Below are 23,961 nucleotides of genomic sequence, written 5' to 3'. Positions count from 1 at the left end.
TGTAACAAACAATACTCTTTCTGAGTCTCATCCGTCTCTCTCTCTTCCCCTCACCTCCCAGCCCAAGAGCCAGGTGAAACATTCCACTTGAAACTTCAACATTCAAGGGTCTCAAAGTTAGCCTCATCTGTGTCCAAGGTGCTCCTGCAAACACAGGGCCAAATCCTTAGCTGGTGTAAATCAATGTAGCTCCATGTAAATCATTACAATGGAGGAACCTCAGCGGCTTTCATGGAGCTACATCAATTCATATGGGATATGGATTTGATCCACAGAATCCTATGGGGCAGAATGAGACCCTGTATGAGTTGCATCACAAAAGCCTCTAGGGTAGCCATCTTGAGAGGGTTGGAAGGGCCTGGAATATCTTTTCCCCCCATATAGCTGCACCTATTAGTCCACTGAAGAACCATTTTAATAGGTTCCAGTGAAATGCTCTTTCCTCCCATTTTAGTGTTTCAGATCAAAAACTGATTTTAGATAAAAAGAAAAGGAGTACTTGTGGCACCTTAGAGACTAACAAATATATCTGAGCATAAGCTTTCATGAGCTACAGCTCACTTAATCTCTAAGGTGCCACAAGTACTCCTTTTCTTTTTGCGAATACAGACTAACATGGCTGCTACTCTGAAACCTGATTTTAGATACAGTAACATGGAAAAAGGTTTTTGTTCCACTTAGCCTGAGCTACCAAAATGGTGGAGAAAAAGGTGATGGGAGAAACTGCAAAAGCCATAACAGATAGTCTTGGAATCCCATTCAGCTGCCTGGCTGTAACGGGTGGGATTTGTAAAGCCTCTCTATTTGTGCTCGCCTCCACCAATGGAGTTCCCTGATATCTTTCCTGTGTTTTTTAGCACTACTGTGCCATGAGGGTGAACACTATTGGCTAGCCCCTTTCTATAACCTTAGTGTACAAGCAACACCCTAAATACATAATATAAAACAAGAGAGATTTGTTTTTAACATACTCCTCATGGTGCACATATCAAAGGAGCAGAATCCACATATAGAAGAAGCCTAGAACTCAATATATGCAACTTTTATCCTACTAATTAACCAACCGCTTACAGAAGAGGGCACTTCTCTCTTCCATACACTAAAACATCCCCATAAAGGCTTATGCCTTTGGTCAACCAGCTCTTCCAGAGATTTACTCAGTCCTCACACCTTCAAACCAGGTTATCTATAAGGTGCTTTCACCTCTCTGGGACTCTACACGAAATGAGAGACACACAGCTCATCCTTCCCATTCTTTATTACTAATTTGGTTATGTGGTTAGGGCAGAGGTCTAGGACATCCTGTGCAATGACCTGTGGTAAGATGTTATATTGATAAACTACTAGCCTAGGACTTGAGTGAGCTGGGTTCAACCCCCTGCTCTTCTGCAGACTTCTTGTATGACTTTGGGTGGGTCATTTGAAATCAGTAGGAGTTAGGCATCTACATTCTTTTAAAAATCTGACCCTTCCTCTTTCTGCATCTCAGCTCCCCATCTGCATAGGGGGGATAATAGCACTTCCCTACTACACGAGGTATGGAAGATAAACAAATCAAAGATGGTGAGGGGCTCGGATACTAGGGTGATGGAGGCCATGAAAATGTCTAAGATAGATCATTTCTATTAAAGCTAAATTGTCTTACTCAGCAAAAGGCAAAATCCATCCTTCCCTGGCTGCAGTCAGCCTCCAGCTCTTAACAGTTTAACACTGGAACCAGCCAGCAACAGTTATGGCAATTTCCTGCCATACTTTTGGGAGATCTTACTGTGTTACTGTATCATTGGGAGACTGTATGCAATTTCATCTGGCGGGGTGACCACAGCTTCTCCAGGAACTAAGAAAAGTGGAGGGTGATTAGACAAATTCACTCAGGATGTAACATCTCCAGAGAAGTACCATCACCTGGAAAGGCTCACATATACTGGTTCAGACTGGATTCTTCAGTGACCAATAGACAAAGAAAGAACTTTTGGATAAACAGTCTGAATTTAAACTGATTCAGGGCCTTCTTTCTGATCCATCAAATGGACAGAACCATCTGTCCAATGGGGCGGGGAGGGGGGCGGGACAATCCTAAGGGAAGAGTTGGAAGAACTGACACCTACCAGAGCCCAGGGTTGGAGTTGGGGTGACCTTGCTAAACTTTTTAGCATGTGCTTAGGTTTCTTTATTGTTTTTCATATGTTTTTTCTGTAATCCTTTTACTTTAAGAATACATGGATTTGCTCAGAAAGAGCTGTGTGGTAACTTGTAACTGCTGGCAATTACAGCTGTGCATAGCCTTCAGCGAGAAAGCAAAGCACAGATCCTGTTCAGGCAGTCTGGCTTGCTGAAGATATCACAGTTTAGGCAGGGAACCATGCAGCCTGGAAAAACTGGTCAGCAGGGACAGAGATGTGGCTCTCTGCCTGAAAGAGATGATGGCTGTGGAGTCTGGAGCCTAGAGTGGGTGCCCTCAAGGGACCATGGAAGAGGAATATCAGTGAAGTTGCCATGAACTGTGACATAGCCTACCTCCCCCGTTTAGAAATACCATGCCACAAAAGATACAGAATGGCATCTTGGGGAGTTACCATGACAACTACTACTGCCATCTCTATAGTGCCTTAGGATTTCAGATGCCAGTTTTGTCACAAATGCAGACTTTGGGTTGTTCGTACTTGCACAAAGTCTTTAACTCTGCCAAATTCAAAATCCCACCTAGCCTGCTCTTTGTAATGTAGAACTGTATGGCATTGTATCCTGAAGCCTAACCCTAGAGAGGAGGAATGGTCTTGTAGTTGAATCACTGGGCTAGGGCTCAAGAGATATGAGTTCTGTTCTTGGGTCTGCCACACAGATTTACTCTGTAACCTTGGGCAAGTCATTTAATCCGCTGATGCCTCAAATCTCCCTCTCTCTCTCACTGATGAGTTGTAAGGATAAATGCAGTGATGTTTGTGAGGCAATCAGATCTTACTGGAGTGAGTGCCATGGAAAAAAGTCTATACATTGTTTAAAATTAAAAAGATACTGAACATATACATTTCTGTAAAGTGTGGAGGAGCCAGGTTGACTTTAATGCCTTTGAGTGAACTCTCTAAGCCAAATACATATTAAAACTATACTCCTCAAGTTTTGTAATCTCAATTTGCTAGAAGAGGGGATTTAACTGCATTTTAGTAATTTAGATATTTGAAAAGAGCAGATCAAAGCTAATGTCATGATATTATAATATCATAGAGCTGAATAAAATTAAGCAGTGCACATACTGAATACTACTGAAATAAGCAAAACACATTGTCAATGTTATATTAGGCAACCAATAAGGAAACTAGTCTTCATTTTGCAGTAATTAAGGTCATACCTGTTCTGTTCAGGTAACTCAGTGTAAGCTCTGCACCTTACTGTTTGGTGCATATCAGGTGGCATTTAAGTCTATAACAAATCTTATCTTTTATGTAAATGTATAGCCAACTGCTGCCTCAGTTACTTTAATTATCTGAAAAAAGCCATATAAAAATTATACACCAATGCAACACCATGGAGCAAAACTTACTGTTGTATGGAATAGTGATTGATCATTGACATTAATGGTTAGCGTCTGCAGGAGAGTTAGTCTGATGTTTGCACATATTACTCCTGCAAGTTGGCTTTATGTTTATTACTCCTGGGGACATTCTGCAACAAAAATTTAAAAATTCTGCACACAATATTTTAAAATTCTGGAAAATTCTGCAAATTTTATTTGTCAAAATAAGACTACATAATCACCCAGTTTCAATTATTTTGGTAATTTATTTTAAAATACCTGTCAGCATGTCTGTAATAATACAGACACACACAAAAATTCCCCCAGGAGTAGAGAGTTAAAGGAATCACTATGACAACCCAGTTCCTGTTTCTCTGCCCACTTCCCTCCCGACAGAGCCCAGCTGGGGAGCCAGACACCCTCAACCCCTCAACCCTGAGCCCACCTGTGGGTCCCCCCAGCTAATACACCTGAACCCCCTCCTTCCCAGAATCCAATCACAGGGCCCCCTCCAGCCCAGATACCCACACCCTGTCCCTCCCCAGAGCCCAGCCATGGAGGCCTCTCTGCCCAGACATTCCCCCTCCCCCCCGCAAGCCCAGGGATCCAGAGAGAGATACAGCCTGATGCTCAGTCCCTGGCTTGTACAGAGGTTCCTGCACGTCACCCTCTCCTTCCCTTAGGGCATGCTGAGAACTGCAGCTGCCAGTAACCATCTAGCTCCCTCTCCGTCCCCCCAGCAGTGCCTTCTATGTGCAACCTGGGCTCTGCCAAGTCCAGTGGCCCCCAGTGGCACATAGCAGCACTGAAGCCCATTTCTGTGGAGAAAAGGAAATTCTGTGAGTACAACATTAATTTCTGCAAAATTCTGCATTGTGCAGTGGTGCTGAATTCCCCCAGGGGTAGTTTAGATCTTTTCTAAGGCCTACTCCTGGTCCCACTGAAGTCAAGGACAAAACATCCAAGGACAGATCCTTGATTTCATTGGAACTATGACACATTAGGTCAGGCTTGACAAAGCCCTGGCTGGGATGATTTAGTTGGGGATTAGGTCCTGCTTGGAGCAGGGTGTTGACTAGATGACCTCCTGAGGTCCCTTCCAATTCTGATATTCTATGATTCTATATACCAGCTGAGGATTTTCTCTCAATGGTGAATTTATATTTCAGTAGGCATGTCTCTTGCGATTTGTGTGTGTATGTACACAGATACAGATTGTCAATTTTTTTTACCAGTCTATATTCATTTTTGAAGAAAAATGCAGAAAATAAGCAAGATGTTTAATACAATACTTGTTATTAGCATCAGGACAGAGGAACATAAACATGCAAGTCTACTGCTGTATGTTTTTAGCTTCCGTTTTCTTCCTTCCCCACCCCACTTCCTTTTGACACAGGAAAGCATGCATATATGACACAAAGATTAATATCTATTCATTACAAATATAATCTAAAAATGTTGGGTTTTAGTAATGACATCATATATGAGCCATGTCACTTGAACTAGTTTCTCACGTGACACCAAACTGAGTGTATTTCCATATATTGTTACCATTAAAAATAATTTTGTTTCCTAGTGATCACTTTACTGCAAAGATTAAATTTGTCAGTGCTGAGAATCACTGAGCTATAAAATTATAAACGACTCCTAGCACAGAAATATTTTTGAATGTCTTCAGTCTAGTAGTCCATAAACCAACCATTTAACTTCTTGGATTTAGGCAGAAATATCCCCCACAGGCAGATTATTTCATAATTGTCTGTGAGAGTTTTACACCTTTTCCCAAAGCCATCTGGTACTGGCCACGTAAAGACACAGGGATAGTGGACTAACTGGATCTTTGTCTTGACTCAGCAACTCCTGATTTCCTATCTGCCAGAAAGGACGGGAGGGACAATACAGAGGATGAAGTTTTGTGGCAGATGAAATCTGAATGACCTTCAACAAACAGCTTTCTGATTATTCAGAGTCTCTGTGCTTTAAAGTGGATTAAAAACCAGTCTTAGAGATAAAAAGCTAGCAGACTGCTTTTATTAAGACACCAAGACATTCTGCCTGACATGTAATTTACACAAAACAATTGCTTTTGTAGGCACCAAATTAGCTATTCATCTGCATTACATTTTCAGTGTGATATTGTTGGCTTTGTTTCCATCATTAATGATAAGTTGTAAAGGGGAGATTTTCAAAGGCATAAAGGACTCAACTCCCATTGAAAGTCATTTCTATTTGTGCCTTTTATAATCTCCTTAACTTTTAGGCACTCCCACATTGTACCTCAATAGTCAAGGATATACAAGTCTTTGTAGAAATTCATGGAAGGCTAAAAGGTGAGATACAAAGTCTCAGCGACAAAGAGCTTTCCTTTTACTATTTTAAGAAAAAGATTAAGATTTGTCAACTCTAATTAACTCTGTGGACCAATCCAGGATGGCCCCAAAATGGGCAGCAGTCTATTCCTGCTGCACACAAAAGCATAATTCAGCCAAACCTGAGGATTAGGGCCACTGTATATAATAAGGTATGCATTTCATCATCAGTCTTCACCATGGCAAATCACAAAGGGACATAGGCTCCTTGCAGATCAAGTGCCACCCAGATCAATTTCTGGCTAGGTGGTTTGGCTGTATATTCAGTTTATGTCCACAACTGGCAATTTTATCATGCCACTGTTGCTTTTGTCATGCTCACATGATCAATGGCAGTGTAACAGCATTCCTTGGTACACACACTTCAGAATTTATTGGTCTTCCATTCTAATAATATGGTTTCCTCTCTCCACAGGAATTGAGCCAGACTCATTGTTGGCTCTTCTTCATCAAGGGCTACTTAAAGAAGTACTTTGAAAGTTCAAGTTCAAGGACCTAATTCTCCATGGTTTTATCCCTTATGTGGACATTAATACTTGTGCCAAGTGAATGTAAAACACCATCATTCTGATTGGGTAGCATTTCGTATTCACTTGGCACAGGTGTAAATGCCCACACAAGGTTCAGGACAATAGAGAACGAGCCCCAAAAGCTCCATTGTCTTTGAGTTATCATTGCACAAAGAAGATCTCAGATTTCTTCTTAAGATGAAAATAGTATACTTACTTTTCCCTACTCTGATAACTCAAAAATGGCTAAAGGGATTTTCAGTTTTCAAAAAACCAATTTTTGCAAAACACAGAAAGTTTAGACCAAAAGAAGAAAGTTACAGAGGAGGGAAAACAGAAAATTATAATCATCTTGCAGCCTTAATGATTGCAATCCTAGTACATTTTCCTATGCATCCATTTGGATGGCAGACTGGAACATGCCAGTATTGTAAAGGTTAAGAAAAAAAGAGTAATCATACATGACTTGCTTTTTATGGCTTTATGACTTCAAATTTCAACCTTAACAATTAATTTGCAAACTGGATACAATTAACTTAGGCTTGAATAGAGACTGGGAATGGATGAGTCATTACACAAAGTAAAACTATTTCCCCATGGTATTTCTCCCCCCCACCCCACCCCCCACTGTTCCTCTGATATTCTTGTTAACTGCTGGAATTAGCCTACCTGCTTGTCACCATGGAAGGTTTTCCTCCTTTCCCCCCCCTGCTGTGGGTGATGGCTTATCTTAAGTGATCACTCTCCTTACAGTGTGTATGATAAACCCATTGTTTCATGTTCTCTGTGTGTGTGTATATAAATCTCTCCTCTGTTTTTTCCACCAAATGCATCCGATGAAGTGAGCTGTAGCTCACGAAAGCTTATGCTCTAATAAATTTGTTAGTCTCTAAGGTGCCACAAGTACTCCTTTTCTTTTTGCGAATACAGACTAACACGGCTGCTACTCTGAAACCTGTCATTATGCAAGGCACTGAATTTAGCCGTATAGAGTGGAAATCTGTCAACTTCATGAAAAAACTCGCACAGATACAGACAGACATCATCTTCCTCTCCAAATGCAAACAGATGGACATCATACCAAAAGGACTGAAGGTAAAAAATCCATTACAATCTACATACCACACAGACTATGCTGACAGCTTGTGCCACACACTCTCAAGGAAACTGCGGAACCACCTGATTAACATCCTCTACAGCAAACAGGGAAAGATTAAGAATGAGCTCTCAAAACTGGATACTCTCATAAAGAACCAACCTTCCACACAAACTTCCTCGTGGCTGGACTTTACAAAAACTAGACAAGCCATTTACAAAACACACTTTGATTCTCTACAAAAGAAAAAGGACACTAAGCTATCTAAACTACTATATGCCACAAGGGGCCACAACAATGGTTCCCGTAACCCACCCAGCAATATTGTTAATCTATCCAACTATACTCTTAGCCCAGCGGAAGAATCTGTCCTATCTCGGGGCCTCTCCTTTTGCCCCTCCACCCCCACGAACATGATACAGTTCTGTGGTGACCTAGAATCCTATTTTCGACGTCTCAGACTCAAGGAATATTTCCAACACACCTCTGACCAACATATTAACCCACAGAGACCTTCCTGCCAACACTACAAAAAGAAGGATTCTGGGTGGACTCCTCCTGAAGGTCGAAACAGCAGCCTGGATTTCTACATAGACTGCTTCCGCCGACGTGCACGAGCTGAAATTGTGGAAAAGCAGCATCGCTTACCCCATAACCTCAGCCATGCAGAACACAGTGCCATCCACAGCCTCAGAAACAACTCTGACATCATAATCAAAAAGGCTGACAAAGGAGGTGCTGTCGTCATCATGAATAGGTCGGAGTATGAACAAGAGGCTACTAGGCAGCTCTCCAACACCACTTTCTACAAGCCATTACCCTCTGATCCCACTGAGAGTTACCAAAAGAAACTACAGCATTTGCTCAAGAAACTCCCTGAAAAAGCACAAGAACAAATCCGCACAGACACACCCCTGGAGCCCCGACCTGGGGTATTCTATCTGCTACCCAAGATCCATAAACCTGGAAATCCTGGACGCCCCATCATCTCAGGCATTGGCACCTTGACAGCAGGATTGTCTGGCTATGTAGACTCCCTCCTCAGGCCCTTCGTTACCAGCACTCCCAGCTATCTTCGAGACACCACCGATTTCCTGAGGAAACTACAGTCCATTGGTGATCTTCCTAAAAACACCATCCTAGCCACTATGGATGTAGAAGCCCTCTACACCAACATTCCACACAAAGATGGACTACAAGCCATCAGGAACAGTATCCCCGATACTGTCACGGCTAACCTGGTGGCTGAACTTTGTGACTTTGTCCTGACCCATAACTATTTCACATTTGGTGACAATGTATACCTTCAAATCAGCGGCACTGCGATGGGTACCCGCATGGCCCCACAGTATGCCAACATTTTTATGGCTGACTTAGAACAACGCTTCCTCAGCTCTTGTCCCCTAATGCCCCTACTCTACTTGCGCTACATTGATGACATCTTCATCATCTGGACCCATGGAAAAGAAGCTCTTGAGGAATTCCACCATGATTTCAACAATTTCCATCCCACCATCAACCTCAGCCTGGACCAGTCCACACAAGAGATCCACTTCCTGGACACTACGGTGCTAATAAGCGATGGTCACATAAACACCACCCTATATCGGAAACCTACTGACCGCTATTCCTACCTACATGCCTCTAGCTTTCATCCAGATCATACCACTCGATCCATTGTCTACAGCCAAGCTCTACAATACAACCGCATTTGCTCCAACCCCTCAGACAGAGACAAACACCTACAAGATCTCTATCATGCATTCCTACAACTACAATACCCACCTGCTGAAGTGAAGAAACAGATTGACAGAGCCAGAAGAGTACCCAGAAGTCACCTACTACAGGACAGGCCCAACAAAGAAAACAACAGAACGCCACTAGCCATCACCTTCAGCCCCCAACTAAAACCTCTCCAACGCATCATCAAGGATCTACAACCTATCCTGAAGGACGAGCCATCGCTCTCTCAGATCTTGGGAGATAGACCAGTCCTTGCTTACAGACAGCCCCCCAATCTGAAGCAAATACTCACCAGCAACCACACACCACACAACAGAACCACTAACCCAGGAACCTATCCTTGCAACAAAGCCCGTTGCCAACTCTGTCCACATATCTATTCAGGGGATACCATCATAGGGCCTAATCACATCAGCCACACTATCAGAGGCTCGTTCACCTGCGCATCTACCAATGTGATATATGCCATCATGTGCCAGCAATGCCCCTCTGCCATGTACATTGGCCAAACTGGACAGTCTCTACGTAAAAGAATGAATGGACACAAATCAGACGTCAAGAATTATAACATTCAAAAACCAGTTGGAGAACACTTCAATCTCTTTGGTCACTCGATCACAGACCTAAGAGTGGCTATACTTCAACAAAAAAGCTTCAAAAACAGACTCCAACGAGAGACTGCTGAATTGGAATTAATTTGCAAACTGGATATAATTAACTTAGGCTTGAATAGAGACTGGGAATGGATGAGTCATTACACAAAGTAAAACTATTTCCCCATGGTATTTCTCCCCCCCACCCCACCCCCCACTGTTCCTCTGATATTCTTGTTAACTGCTGGAATTAGCCTACCTGCTTGTCACCATGGAAGGTTTTCCTCCTTTCCCCCCCCTGCTGTGGGTGATGGCTTATCTTAAGTGATCACTCTCCTTACAGTGTGTATGATAAACCCATTGTTTCATGTTCTCTGTGTGTGTGTATATAAATCTCTCCTCTGTTTTTTCCACCAAATGCATCCGATGAAGTGAGCTGTAGCTCACGAAAGCTTATGCTCTAATAAATTTGTTAGTCTCTAAGGTGCCACAAGTACTCCTTTTCTTTTTGCGAATACAGACTAACACGGCTGCTACTCTGAAACCAATATTTAAATTTTTTTTTTTTTAATTCAGTTGCTTCTTGGCCTTTGAATTATGACTTACTAAATCAAAGCCTATGTCAAACCCAAAACCTGCTTTCTCCCACAATTGCTAAATTTACATTTAATAAGGAAGAAAGGCAACTTTTTTATTGCAACTGTGTGAACCTAAGCACTAGAACAATGAGTTCATTATCCCTATTAGAATCTTTATATCTTAATATATTAGTAAGCTCTCACGTGCTTTGTAAACCCATTTTTGTTTCAGTGTTGCCCTTTCCTTCCTCAGTACATTGGATTGTAATACTTATAGAAAATGTCACTGAAGCCGCAATTCCCCTAAACACGCCAGTATGTAACTTTTTGCACATGCTTAAAATATCCCTACTCAGGAAAGCACTTTCAGCATGGGCTTAAGCGTTTGGTGGCATTGATGCCAAACATACTGTATTGTGTTTCTTATGTCTCTCTTCACTAACTTAATTCAAGATAATAATATTAAAGTAAAATTATTTTACATCTTATTGTAACTTCACAGTAGATTATGAGGCATGACTCAAAAATGCTTTGCTTATTATCTGTGCTACTGCCTGAATAGCTGTAGCCAGAGGAGAGGAGAGAATACACTGCACAAACATCAATAAGTTGGGATCCATTTATAAATATAACATTGAATGTGTGGGAAGAATTTAAATATCTGGGATATATCATGAGCCAAATCTTGGTCCAGTGAGTGCAACAGCACATGAAAGTATGGAGGTGCAGGTGACCCATAAAAAGCACAGGACGAGGGAAAGAAGGCTCTTCAGAGTGGCTATGTCCCCTCCCCATGCAGGGGGCAGGAGGAGATAATGGAGTGTGTGAAAAAGAGAACAGACATTCAGCTCTGTCTCCACAATGCACCTCGTAACATCTTTGTGTTGGTATCTCACAGAATGTATGCTGCCACAGAAATAGACCTAGTGCAGGTTACTGCTCCCTGTAGGAATGGGGAAACCAGGTCCAGCAAAACTGCCTGGTCTATGAGCAGCACAAGAACCACTGCCCCCAACATGGGGCAGGTAGCAATGTGTCACGATCTAGCCCTAAGATTTGGTGGGCCAATCAATGACATTATCCTGGAGTTGAGTGTGCTGCATTTTTTTTTTACTACAGTGGCATACAGATCAGCCTTTCAGATCCCCTCGTGGGCACCTTTGCCTGCATTAAACTAAGATGGAAGGCCTCTTTCATGGCCCTTCGTTAGAATCATGGCTTCACCAGTTTCTCAGATATTAATTTCAGTTTGTTGGAATTTTAAAAGTTAACCCATTTACTTGGAGACATCCAAGCCTTTCCTTGTCCCCAGTCTTCAAAGTTCCAAAATACACCGTTCTGAAAGCATGCCTTTTTGCCATAATAGTAGCTCTATGCACCACTGATTCATTAGGCCAGGTTGTGATACATTTTCTTGGACAAACTCTATGTACATGTTTTCAGACTGTCACTAATTCTGAGCCCTCAAATTTTATTGTATCTGACAAGGATCCCATGCTTCCATCCAGTGGGAGTCTCTGAAATACTTCTTGGTTACAGTGAATAATTTCTGGCACTCATTACAAATGCAAATACTCCCGCTAGTGCCTTCTACACTTGCCCAGTAATTGTTCTAATAATGGCATCCTTGGGAAAAGGTGTCAGAAGATGACAAGAATATGTCAGGGTTACAAAATAAGAACTGCCGTCAGACTGTAACCGGGATTCTATGTTCATGATTGACAGGAGGACACAGTGTGATAATTGCATCACTCACAGTTGACTGAAATGGACCAGTGGGTAATACGTCTTGAAGATTTATTTTAAAGATACTGGGCCACATTATCAGCTCCACTCTGCTGTGCAAAAGGAACAGAAATTGCACGCAAATTCCCCGTGAGTGCCGAACTGGCATAGCCAGCATCTGAGCTACTCCCCTAGTTCCTGCAGACATGGCCTAGAAGTAGTGCTGGGGATATGTGATGGCAAGGCACATGGACAAAGTACTCTGCTGCCCCCACGTAGTGGACAGTCTCTTGGGGACCTTGCCAGTTGGAGCTATTGTAACTTATGCCTAGACTACTCTAAACTATGTGAGGAATAGAACAGAGTTGGGCAGAGAATCAAGGAGCCGTAACCAGCTTCCTGCCACTTCCACTCTGTTGCACTGAGCAGATCTTGGACACAGCAGAGAATCTGTCCCCTTTTTAATGCTCATGAAAGGTACCAGATTAACATTCCTGATGATCCAATTCCTGTGTGTGATCACATGAGAGACTTGGCAAACTTCTCCTCACTGTCTTTCTAATATGCCCCAAACTTGCTCCATACTAGGACTGAGAGGATACTTCAGGCCTCTAACACTGGGCAGGTTGCAATATGTCATGCACTAGCCCTCTGCTCCTGTGGTCCAATCAATCTGCATTACCCTGGAGTTTAGTGTACTACACTTATTCAATACAATGGCATACAAATAACATAAGACAATAGTGATTCTGCCAAGACCACAAAAATGTGCACGTTAGTGGCAGTTGTGAGGGTTACTGAATGTAAACTATAAAACTTCATTAGGTCAGCAAAACTTTAAGAATGGTCAATATTTAAACCTTACTTGGTTTTCCATCAAAATCAGAGAGTCCATCTGAGTCCCATGCTGCTGCTGCTGAAATTCTGATTTCATATGCAAGAGGATTTACAACTGCCCAATAAAGTTAAAGGGAGAAAATATTGAATTCCATCATCTTTTTTTCTTCCCAAATACAATATGGAAATAAGACAGGCTTTATGAAAGCAGCAACATGGAACACAAACAGTCTCTCCAATTTGCTGAATTGATGGACAAATACTAACTTTTCCTTAAAATGTTATGGAACTGTTGAAAAGTTGTATGTACATATTTAACATTCAGCAACAAATAGACTGGAAAAAAGTATCATAAAATAGGTGATGCCACCTTTTTAAATTGGGTCATTTTGCTTAAACTTCAGTTCAAGCATGAATTTTGCAGCAATATTCTCATCAACTTCCCAGAACCAGAGATTTATATTTTATATTGTTTGTCAATACGGATTATAAGCATTCAGATTATATATAGCATTGATTTTAGCTCTAAAACTAAGTGTGGAGGAAAAGGCAAGATGGCAATCAGAATTATCTGATTTTAAGATCCAATATTTCATGAACCAACAAGGCTACTAAAAATCTGCTATACACAATAATGTGGACATACAAGATTTCAAAGCTCATAATGTTTTGCTCAGCTCTGATGCTGATACAGCTTCTCTGAACAGGGTTCAAATAAAGCTGGTTGGGAATTTTCTGTTAGAATGATTTTCCAAAGGAAAACTCGATTTCTGCAAAACTGAAATTTTAAGAGGAAAATTTCAATTTTGAAGAAAATTTTCAATTTTCCTCCGAGAAAAATCTAAATAAAAGTATTTTGCTTTGAGGCAGTTTTACCCAAATTGGAATATTTCATTTTGTTGTCCTAACCCAAATGTTTTGAATCAGTTCAACAAAACATTAAAACTAAATATTTCTATCAGCACATTGCATTGTGGGAGTAGTAGTTCTGGGTCCCATTCTTTCCACTGGGCTGTGCTCCCAGGAAGACTATACCTCCCATAATACAACATGGCTTTCCCTCCAACCAAGCTGCATTCATCATGTGAGTCACATGACTCTAGGTTTCTGAGTAGCACAGTAGTAGTCTGTATCCACAAAAAGAAAAGGAGGACTTGTGGCACCTTAGAGACTAACAAATTTATTTGAGCATAAGCTTTCGTGAGCTACAGCTCACTTCATTGGATGCCTTGCATGGCATCTGATGAAGTGAGCTGTAGCTCACGAAAGCTTATGCTCAAATAAATTTGTTAGTCTCTAAGGTGCCACAAGTACTCCTTCTCTTTTTACATGACTCTAGGAACATCAATGAAGATGTAGTCCCACCAGGGAGCACGGCCCAGAGAGGAGAATGGAAATCAGGCTCCCAGCCTACAATTCCCATGAGGATCTATACCACTATGGGACAGTGCAGTTTAATGTTAAACTGACTCAAACTGAAGCATTTCAGATCAGTTCAATAAACCAAAACAAAACATTTCAAGTTCAAGAAACACCAAAATCTTTTATTTCGATAAAAAATGTTGAAAGAAAATGTTTTGACACTTCCAGATAAAAAATGTCTGGAATTTCTGTACTGCAAAAATTGTGAAATTTGAATTTTTTCCCCCCATTTCGGGGACAACTACTGGAATTTCCCCTGGGACAAAAATTCCAAATGCTGCTCAGCTCCTTGTTTCCCTCTTTGTGTTGGCTCTGTAGTCATTGTTGAGGACTTTATTTCATCTGTGCAGCAACTTTTTATAGGTCTCTTAAGGCTCTTATTAGCAGCATAGATATATTTGGAGCTTTGATGACTAGACTGATGATAGGTTTCAGAGTGGTAGCCATGTTAGTCTGTATCAGCAAAAAGAACAAGGAGTACTTGTGGCACCTTAGAGACAAATTTATTTGGGCATAAGCTTTCGTGGGCTAAAACCCACTTCATCAGATACATGGAGTGCAAAATATAGTAAAAAGATAGATAGATACACACACACACACCATGAAAAGATAGGGGTTGCCATACCAACTCTAACGAGACAAATCAATTAAGGTGGGCTATTATCAGCAGGAGAAAAAAAAACTTTTTTAGCAATAATCAGGATGGCCCATTTCAAACAGCTAACCAGAAGGTATGAGTAACAGTAGGGGGGGAAATTAGCATGGGGAAATAGTTTTTAGTTTGTGTAATGACCCATCCACTCCCAGTCTTTATTCAAGCCTAATTTTATGGTGTCCAGTTTGCAAATTAATTCTAGTTCTGCAGTTTCTCATTGGAGTCTGTTTTTGAAGTTTTTTTGTTGAAGAATTGCCACTTTTAGGTCTGTAATTGAGTGTCCAGGGAGGTTGAAATGTTCTGACTGGTTTTTGAATGTTATAATTCTTGATGTCTGATTTGTGTCCATTTATTCTTTTGTGTAGAGACTGTCCAGTTTGGCCAATGTACATGGCAGAGGGGCATTGCTGGCACATGATGGCATATATCACACTGATGAAGTACTGATTTAGTATAGTCAGCTGCATAGTCATTGCATTCTTGTGACTCACCCTCTGATGCAAGGGAGCAGTTTATAGTGTATATTTATAGGTTTGTTTGGTTGTCTGAGCATTGTATATTATATTGTCTCAATTCATTATTCAGAACAATTTCATTCTCTGTTGTAACCACATCACACAAAGTGATAACTAATTATTCTAAGGATACCTCTGCATAACAATAAGGGATACCAGCCCCAGAGTTCCTGCCACCACCATGATGAGCATAGAACCATGAATGTTAGGCAAAAACAGATGACTCCAACTACCAGAATTAAACAATAATCCCCTACAGCAGAATGATTGCAGAACACAAGAGATTTTAATAACTAAGCAGTGAATTTCTAAATCTTATTATGAGACCAGTCATTGGTAGCGAAATGTCTAAATGACACTGGCTCATGAAAATCTTTGAAATGCTATTCAGAGCGTTCAATAAAATCTGTTTATGTAACCTTCTTTACATCATTATGTCTACCTTGTGCATAACTGCTTCCTATAACGAGCAAATGTAAATTACATTTCCCTGGGCCAGCAGAACTCACTGCACCCACGGAGATCCTGAATGCAACTGCCCTGTGCTAGTTATCTGCTGGGGTGGAGGTAGCTTTCATCCCAACAAGGCTCTGTATGAGCTTAGGTAGTGGATATTCTAGAGTAGCACTGAATCAGGGCATTAGCCAGGCCCTCTTTGTGGGAAGCCCTTATCCATGGTTGATGTTGCGATGATGCCTTATAAAGGGGGAGTCAAGAACAGGTTGCAGTTACTTTGCACTGCCACATCTTGGATTTCTGGAGATTCTACCATCAGGGATGTCTGCTAGCACTTATCATCACTGAATCTGGCTCAAGTGTAGAATGGCCTTTTTATAGGTTCAACTATGTGGTGTGGGTAGGGAAGAATATTAAAAAGAATACCTAAAATAGTCCTTAAAAATAACTTCATGATATTAGGCACAGAGTTTTAACAGAGAAAGTCAGGCAGGTGAAAAAATACTGTGTTTAATAGGCAGAAGAGGTTCTGAAAATAATTGTGCTGATGTGACATGTATGCTCTCCACTATACACTGTGCCTAGTATGCTCACCACAAATCAGAATGCCAGTCATCTGGAAAATATTGTAAATAACATATGTTCAGTATTACCAGACTGTAGTCTATACCAGTGGTTCTCAAACTAGGGTCGCTGCTTCTTCAGGGAAAGCCCCCAGCAGGCCGGGCAAGTTTGTGTACCTGCCGCGTCCGCAGGTTCGGCCGATTGTGGCTCCCACTGGCTGCAGTTCGCTGCTCCAGGCCAATGGGGGCTGTGGTAAGCGGCACGGGTCAAGGGATGGGCTGGCTGCCCTTCCTGCAGCCCCCATTGGCCTGAGCTGTGAACCGTGGCCACTGGGAGCAGTGATCGGCCGAACCTGTGGACGTGGCAGGTAAACAAACCAGCCCGGCTCGTCAGGAGCTTTCCCTGAATAAGCGGCGGCCCTAGTTTGAGAACCACTGGTCTATACTATGGCATTCCTTGGCATGTATACTAATGGGAACATTGTAAAGTTGTGCACTGCAAATCTGAGTTATGTTACAGACACAATCCTGTGCTAAGCATTTTCCACCTCAACCCCCCCAATCTCCTCTAAGTCCCCAATTACTTACATCAGATTCTGCAGCTAGCTAGGCCTTTTTGTGAAGAACAAAATTTGCTAGGTTTACTCATGCCTATGCTGATTGAAGATAGATATTATTAATGTTGATAGTATCGAACATTCACAGACATACAAATTACAGGGTCTCTGCCCTGGAAAGCCTACTATTTAACTCTATCTGGACACAAAGCACAATTTGCCCTCAATGGGTAGTAGATACAATAGACAAGGAAGGCGATACAAGGAAGTACAGTGATTTGGGCACTAGTATGATCCCTAGGTTTGATTCCCTGTCTGCCAGAGACTTTCTGCGTGACCTTGGGCAAATCACTTAGCTTGGTTCTGTCTCAGTTCCCCATCTGTAAAATGAGATTAGTACTTCCCAAACTCACAGGGTTTTTGTGAGGATAAACATACTCAACAACTGTAAGGTACTCAGATAGTATGGTGATGGGAAGCCTATAAGTACCTTAGATAGAAGGAAACAATCAATCAGTATGAAATAAGTGAATTTTAAGGAGAAATTTGAAAGAGGAGAGGAAGCCTGGCTGGCAGACAGGATGTGAGAGGTTTTAAACGTAAGGGTCAAGAAGCAAGTCTTGATTTACTTTCTTCTCCACAGAAAGAAATTAGGAAAGAGGATGTGAAGCAGCACAGGTTGCAGTGAAAGAAATGATAAGGATCATAGACAAGCTCTGTCATTGTAACACCACAACATTCTCCATGGTGTGTTCTGTTTAGTTTCAACTATGGCTTAGTTTAAAGATGGGGTGGCTCTTTTCTGATAAGTATCCTTCCAAAATTCTCTCCAGAAAGTGGCATGAGTAACACCAAGAGAGCAATAACTTCAACATGTTGTACCATATGGAAGTACCTGTGACTGCCTAACGATGGGGTAAAGTGGCCATTGTGAGAATCAAAGACTGACCAAGCTTCTTAATAAAGCTGGTCAGGCTTCTAGGTTGATCACCCAATGTCTCTGCCTGGCCCTCAAAAGCTACTGGACCCCTCTTGCTTTTTGAAAGAAAATGTGACTCAGTATCAGTTTTATAAAATGTATAAAACCTTTACACTAAAACCAAAGCAAGAACACATATCACCAAAGCAAAACTACTATTTATTGTATTAACTAACTACTGTAAGCATAAAGTACATCAAATCAACATCAGATCAGTCTCAGTATTGGAATAGAGTTAAGTCATCAAATTAGTGCTGAAAATGATCATTATTATACATTCCAAGGAGTCTAAGACGGTAGCTGTCAAATGGTTACAAGTCCCTAAAAAGATTTCACCACAGTCAGTCAAAATATATATTATATTTAAATATAGATATAAATATAATTTGAATGGTTAAGTAGATTAACACTGAAAACAAATTATTATCTAATGTCTCAACCTTAGACCCCATTATAAAGTTTTCTTCTTAGATTTCATTTCCTCTGTGGTGGCTAACCTCTCCTCCCCAACACAGATATTCTAACAAAGACTTTAACAAGCATGCTAAACAGAAAGTTAACAACCCTTATTTACCAGAAATTAGATATGAAAATTTCAAGTCTCTCAGGACTTTAAATACAGAACACACACTAATGAATAATTTTATTAGACAATATTTAAACCTGGCTAAGCCTGGGGAACTTTTCTTTCAGGCATCTTTATGGGTGCTCACACACACAGCCACGCTTTCACTTACACACTCCAAAACTAAAAAGGCTGGGACAGCTCCCAGCTAATAAGCAAACACAGAAAAAGGAAAAACAATATACTTAATACAACTGGGGGGGTTGCAAATCTCCTGCTCCCACTGTCTTCTGGACTCTTGCAGAATAGGAGCTAGAAGCGTAAGCAAGGCAGCAGATGGTGATATTCAGCTGGCATGGTGCTTCTTGCTAATAAGCCTCCTTTGGGTGCAAGGAGAGAATTGGGTGCAAGGTCAAAGGCTGGAGAGGGCTGGTTGTTGATGTTGTTACTTCCTTTCCCCAAGATGGCTGGGTCTTGAAGATTTTGGAAGGTCAGTCATCTCTCAGGTTGCTTGTTGACCTGCAAGGCAAGGCTTCTCAGCATTACTTTACTTATTTTGCTTTGCCGCACCTTCCTCCAAGGTCTTCAAACAAATCAGCTGTAAGGCCTACCTTAGAGCTATGCAGCTTGGTCCAATTAGGTTTGAATTAAGTCACTCTTAGTAAGTGCCATTTGGAAAATGTTTGCTTAAATAAGCAATTTTTAAAATAGCCAGTATTCTGCATTTTGCAGAGACTGAGTCTGTGACCCTTCCCGCAAAATATCAACAATTCAGATACATTACACAAGTTGGCCTGGTCCTATCTGGGTGAAAGGTGTTAAGGTAACATTGTGTCACCAGTTTAGGGACAGTTCAATATATAAATAAATATATACAAAAATAGGTAATTGGAAAAAACCTAGCAACAGTAAGTCACTCAACATTCATCCATCTATAAAATTAAAAATAGAGCTCAAACTTATGATCAGTTTCACCATCTCCAGTTTCTTATTCTTCTTAGAAACAAGGCAATTACAATAGACTTGCTATTTTGAACTTGGGCTATAAACAGCTTAACTTATGAAATCTACATCTTGACAGAGAACAGTTAGTTTAATCTTATCAAGATGAAACCCATTTGAAATAAAAAAATTAAAATTTTATGTAAGGTGCATGTTTCCATATAAACTATTCTCACCACTAAACCTTACTGCTAGGGTCCTGCACTTAATTTACACAATTCCATTGTGCAAAGTCGATGCACAATGACTGGCTCTGTGAAATGGGTGAGGCTGAGCCAAAGCGGGGAGTCATAAGAAAAAAATATACATTGCACTTATTCTTCAGCTGGACAAAATTGGTGGCAGTGGGTTGGTGTGAATGAGAGCAGTCAGAAGGTGGTTGTAATTTCAAGAGAAAAGTGGTTTAGAGAAACCCCACTCACTAATACCTAAAAAGGCCATGCTGAGGGTGTGTGCCTCTGCTGATGTCCCCTGGTGAGTTAGGTCCCACTTCATGCTCTTCTCCCAGCATTGTGTGACACATACATCCTGGAAATTGTCTTCTGTTTGCCCTTATATAATATGGAGGTGTCATAAATATAAAGGGAAGGCTAAACACCTTTAAATCCCTCCTGGCCAGAAGAAGAAAACCCTTTCACCTGTAAAGGGTTAAGAAGCTAAGGTAACCTCGCTGGCACCTGATCAAAAGGACCAATGAGGAGACAAGATACTTTCAAAGCTGGAGGTTGGGGGGGATACAAAGGGTTCTCTCTGTCTTTGTGTTGCTTTTGCTGGGACCAGAGCAGGAATGCAGGTCAGAACTCTCTGTAAAGAGTTAATAAGCAATCTAGTTAGATATACATTAGATTCTGTTTTGTTTAAATAGCTGATAAAAGAAGTTGTGCTGAATGGAATGTATATTCCTGTTTTTGTGTCTTTTTGTAACTTAAGGTTTCGCCTGGAGGGATTCTTTGTTTTGAATCTGATTACCCTGTAAGGTATTTACCATCCTGATTTTAAAGAGGTGATTCTTTTACTTAATTTTACTTTTAAAATTCTTTTAAGAACCTGATTGCTTTTTCATTGTTCTTAAGATCCAAGGGTTTGCGAATGTGTTCATCTATGCAAATTGGTGAGGATTTTTATCAAGCCTTCCCCAGGAAAGGGGGTGTAGGGCTTGGGGGGATTTTGGGGGCAAAGACGTTTCTAAGTGGGCTCTTTCCTTGGTTTTTTGTTAGATGCGTGGTGGTGGCAGCAATAAGGTCCACAGACAAAAGGTAAAATATAGTTTGTACCTTGGGGAAGTTTTAACCTAAGCTGGTAAAAATAAGCTTAGGGGGTTTTTCATGCAGGTCCCCACATCAGTACCCTAGAGTTCAGAGTGGGGAAGGAACCTTGACAAGAGGTTCATAGAACCTCATAGAACATGGAGCTAGTATGTGAAAGCCACTGATGATTGGCATGGGCAGAAGGTGTGGGAGTGAGGAAAAACAGCTAACCATCTGCTAACTAAAGTTGTATCCACTTGGAATACACATAGTGCTCATCAGGGCTGGGGAAGGGTGATTTTGCAGGGTAACCTGAAAGGACTACCCTGATGACGAGATAAGGGACTTTTCTGGCTGTAGCATGGGAGTAGGAAGAAAGTATCATCTCCTCAAGAGTAGAAAAAAGGAAACCGAATGGGAGTTAAGAACTTACCACATGGAAGAGAGGGTGCTGCTGCAGCCAGTTACAAAATGCCTGCTTTAGCAATGACACACCTCTGCCGCATTCAAAAGGCAGGCCCAGAGAAAGTTCCTGTGAGAGAGCAGGCCTCTGCTGAAGAAAGTCAGCAAGAACCAGGCAATCAGTATGAAAGGCAGGTTTCTGGAACTGGTACATCTCCTCCCATAACTTATAGTGTGGCTCAATCAGAAGTTATGGGCTTGATGCAGAAATAACTCCATGAGGTTCTTTGCCCTGTGATAGGAGAAGGGTTGCCGGTTGTACAGGTTTTACAGGGTTCCGATGTACAAAAACACAGGATATTTGGGATGATCTAGAGTCCATAAAACTAGACAGCTGTTAGCATGTACTGAGCACCCTTACAGATTTCCCAGAACTACCACCACAAAAAGGATGATCCTGGGAAAACCTGAAAAGGTGGCAATGCTGTTTTGAGGTCAGAACAGATCATCATGATGTTCCTTCTGGCCTTAAAAGCTATTATATTCAATATCACAACCAAGAGTGTCACCTACGCAGAGAAAAACCTGTGAAGTGCAAAGCAAGAATGCATGTAAATAAGGGAATTTTAAGTTTTTTAAAAAATGTTCTTTTCAATTATTAAAATGCCTGCAGGGCAGAAAATCTGGACTTTCAGGTATTAAAAATAATATTTCAGCCCTACTTAAAAGAATCCCTCCATTTGATGGGATGAAAATGAGTCTTACTCCATGAACAGCTTCAGGAAACAAAACTGATTTATCTGCCTCTGCACTCTTCCTTTAACTTTTGTTAATTCCTATATCTGTAAAGCATACATTGTCACTGAAAACTGCATTTCTGAACAGCCTTCTGATCTTCATTTTTATTCTTGGAGGGATTTTTTGTTACTGCATTTTTTAATTTTTTTTTTTAAGAAATTACCAAGTAGAGGTGCAGTAACAACAGAGGACTGTAGACCAATTAAATTTGATTCAATGTACTGGAAGAGTAACCAACATAAGAAAAAAAAATGAAAGACATTAATACAATAGATAAGATTGTGTACCTTTAAGTTGATTCAATAATGTTCTAATATTTATTATTTCTATTTGGTGCGTTAGTAAAGGTAGTAGGCCGACAGTGGTAGGCTGCAGGGGGGGAGAGAGAGAGAGGGTATCAAAAAAGGAAAGTGTTCCTTCTGCTCTACAGTACAGTATACTTCAGGTTTTATTTTTTGCCATGAGATAGAAGTGTCTGGATGCTGAACTGCGAGATCTTAAATTACTTTGGATTTGTTAGTTTTTGCAAGCGAATTTAATTCCTGGTATTTCACTGGATTGACACCCCCAAGACCTAAAAAAATCACTTCTAATAGCTTTATCCCTCTCTCTCTGTAATTTTCATTCATTTTGTAAAGGTTTCAGTTGCGTACCCAACAGCTTGTAATTGTGGCAATGAGACACAAGCTTCCTTTGATTAAAAAAAATTGAAAAATATACTAATTTAGGGGGAAAAAAACTACAAACTGAACAAGTGTCAGTTAAGGTCAGCAATCCTGCATGATATGTGTAACGTGGAGTACTATGTTTTCATGATAACCTCCACTGACTTAACAACACTGCATGTCATAGTCTCCATTACATTACAGCAGAAATACATAGCAAAAACATGGTCCTGTGAAAGCTCCATTTAACTCAGTGTAAAAATTCTTCAATGGAGCAAAAATGCTAATATATCAGAAAGTCCAAACTGGACTGTGTCCAGAGAGACAGAGGGAGAAAGAGAGAGAGGAGAAAAAAAAATTTCAGGGGTAGGAAAAACAGTTAGATGACAATACATATATCAAATGGTTCAGTAGAGTAATTCAAACCAATTTCTAATCCCAAAATGGAAAGAAAGAAGCCTTCAGATGGAAGTTTTCTTAAATCAACTAATTTTTAAACTATTTATTTAGGAAATTTTAACATGGTTATAAATCCTTGCCATGTAAATATAAAAAAAAACCCATACACGTACCAGTTGTTTCTGTAAACAAAATTCTACAAAAAAAGTCAGATTTCTGTTTAACAGGTGTACCTTATTATAGAGTGAGCATCATTACAACTATAATATATCATTTCTAGCAACTTTATTAAACTGAGCAAAGTGTTTATATGCACATTTAACAGACCAGACATGTCTATCAAATGTTGATATTCAAAAAAAAATTGCAGATGGATGTACTTTGAGTATGGAATAAAAAGTAACCAAATATCTTTTTGGTTAGGTATGGAACTGATGTGTTAATTTTCCATAACCACAAACTCCCATGTGTTTGAACCATTTCTTTTTGGTTTGGCATTTTCCTTTTTCCACTGAGAAGTTACCAGTATCTGAGCAGCTAGTAGCAGATGAAAGATTAATTCTTCACTTCCTCTTGTAAAGTACCTAACTTTAAAGCCAAGCCTAAACAAAGTGCTGTGTGTTAGTTACACTTCAAGAGCTAGCCAGAGCATCTGAATATTGCGCAGATCCCTGACCAGGGGACCAATGAAGAAAGAAGGCAACCTTCATAGCATCATCCCTGCTCTTCCCCCAATCCCCGTGATAACCCCTCCTTGGAGAAGGAGAGGGAA

The 23,961-nt window shown here is 40.7% G+C and overlaps 1 protein-coding gene and 1 long non-coding RNA gene across 3 annotated transcripts in view; one reads left to right on the top strand and one right to left on the bottom strand.

Annotated features, from left to right (window-relative positions):
• Window positions 1–23,961, top strand: part of NECAB1 (N-terminal EF-hand calcium binding protein 1) — a 152,612-nt gene that overhangs the window by 46,872 nt on the left and 81,779 nt on the right. The gene's annotated exons all lie outside the window — the stretch shown is intronic.
• On the bottom strand, window positions 18,250–20,238 carry LOC119851949. Its single transcript, XR_005291471.1, has 2 exons — window positions 20,107–20,238; window positions 18,250–19,195 (listed from the first exon to the last, which is right to left on the bottom strand). It is a non-coding gene; the product is annotated as an uncharacterized LOC119851949 (long non-coding RNA).

The sequence above is a fragment of the Dermochelys coriacea genome, chromosome 2 (assembly GCF_009764565.3).
Source record: "Dermochelys coriacea isolate rDerCor1 chromosome 2, rDerCor1.pri.v4, whole genome shotgun sequence".
NCBI classification, from domain to species: domain Eukaryota; kingdom Metazoa; phylum Chordata; order Testudines; family Dermochelyidae; genus Dermochelys; species Dermochelys coriacea.
The sequence above is the reverse complement of the archived record's forward strand: the minus strand, read 5'-3'. Positions and strand labels throughout refer to the sequence as shown.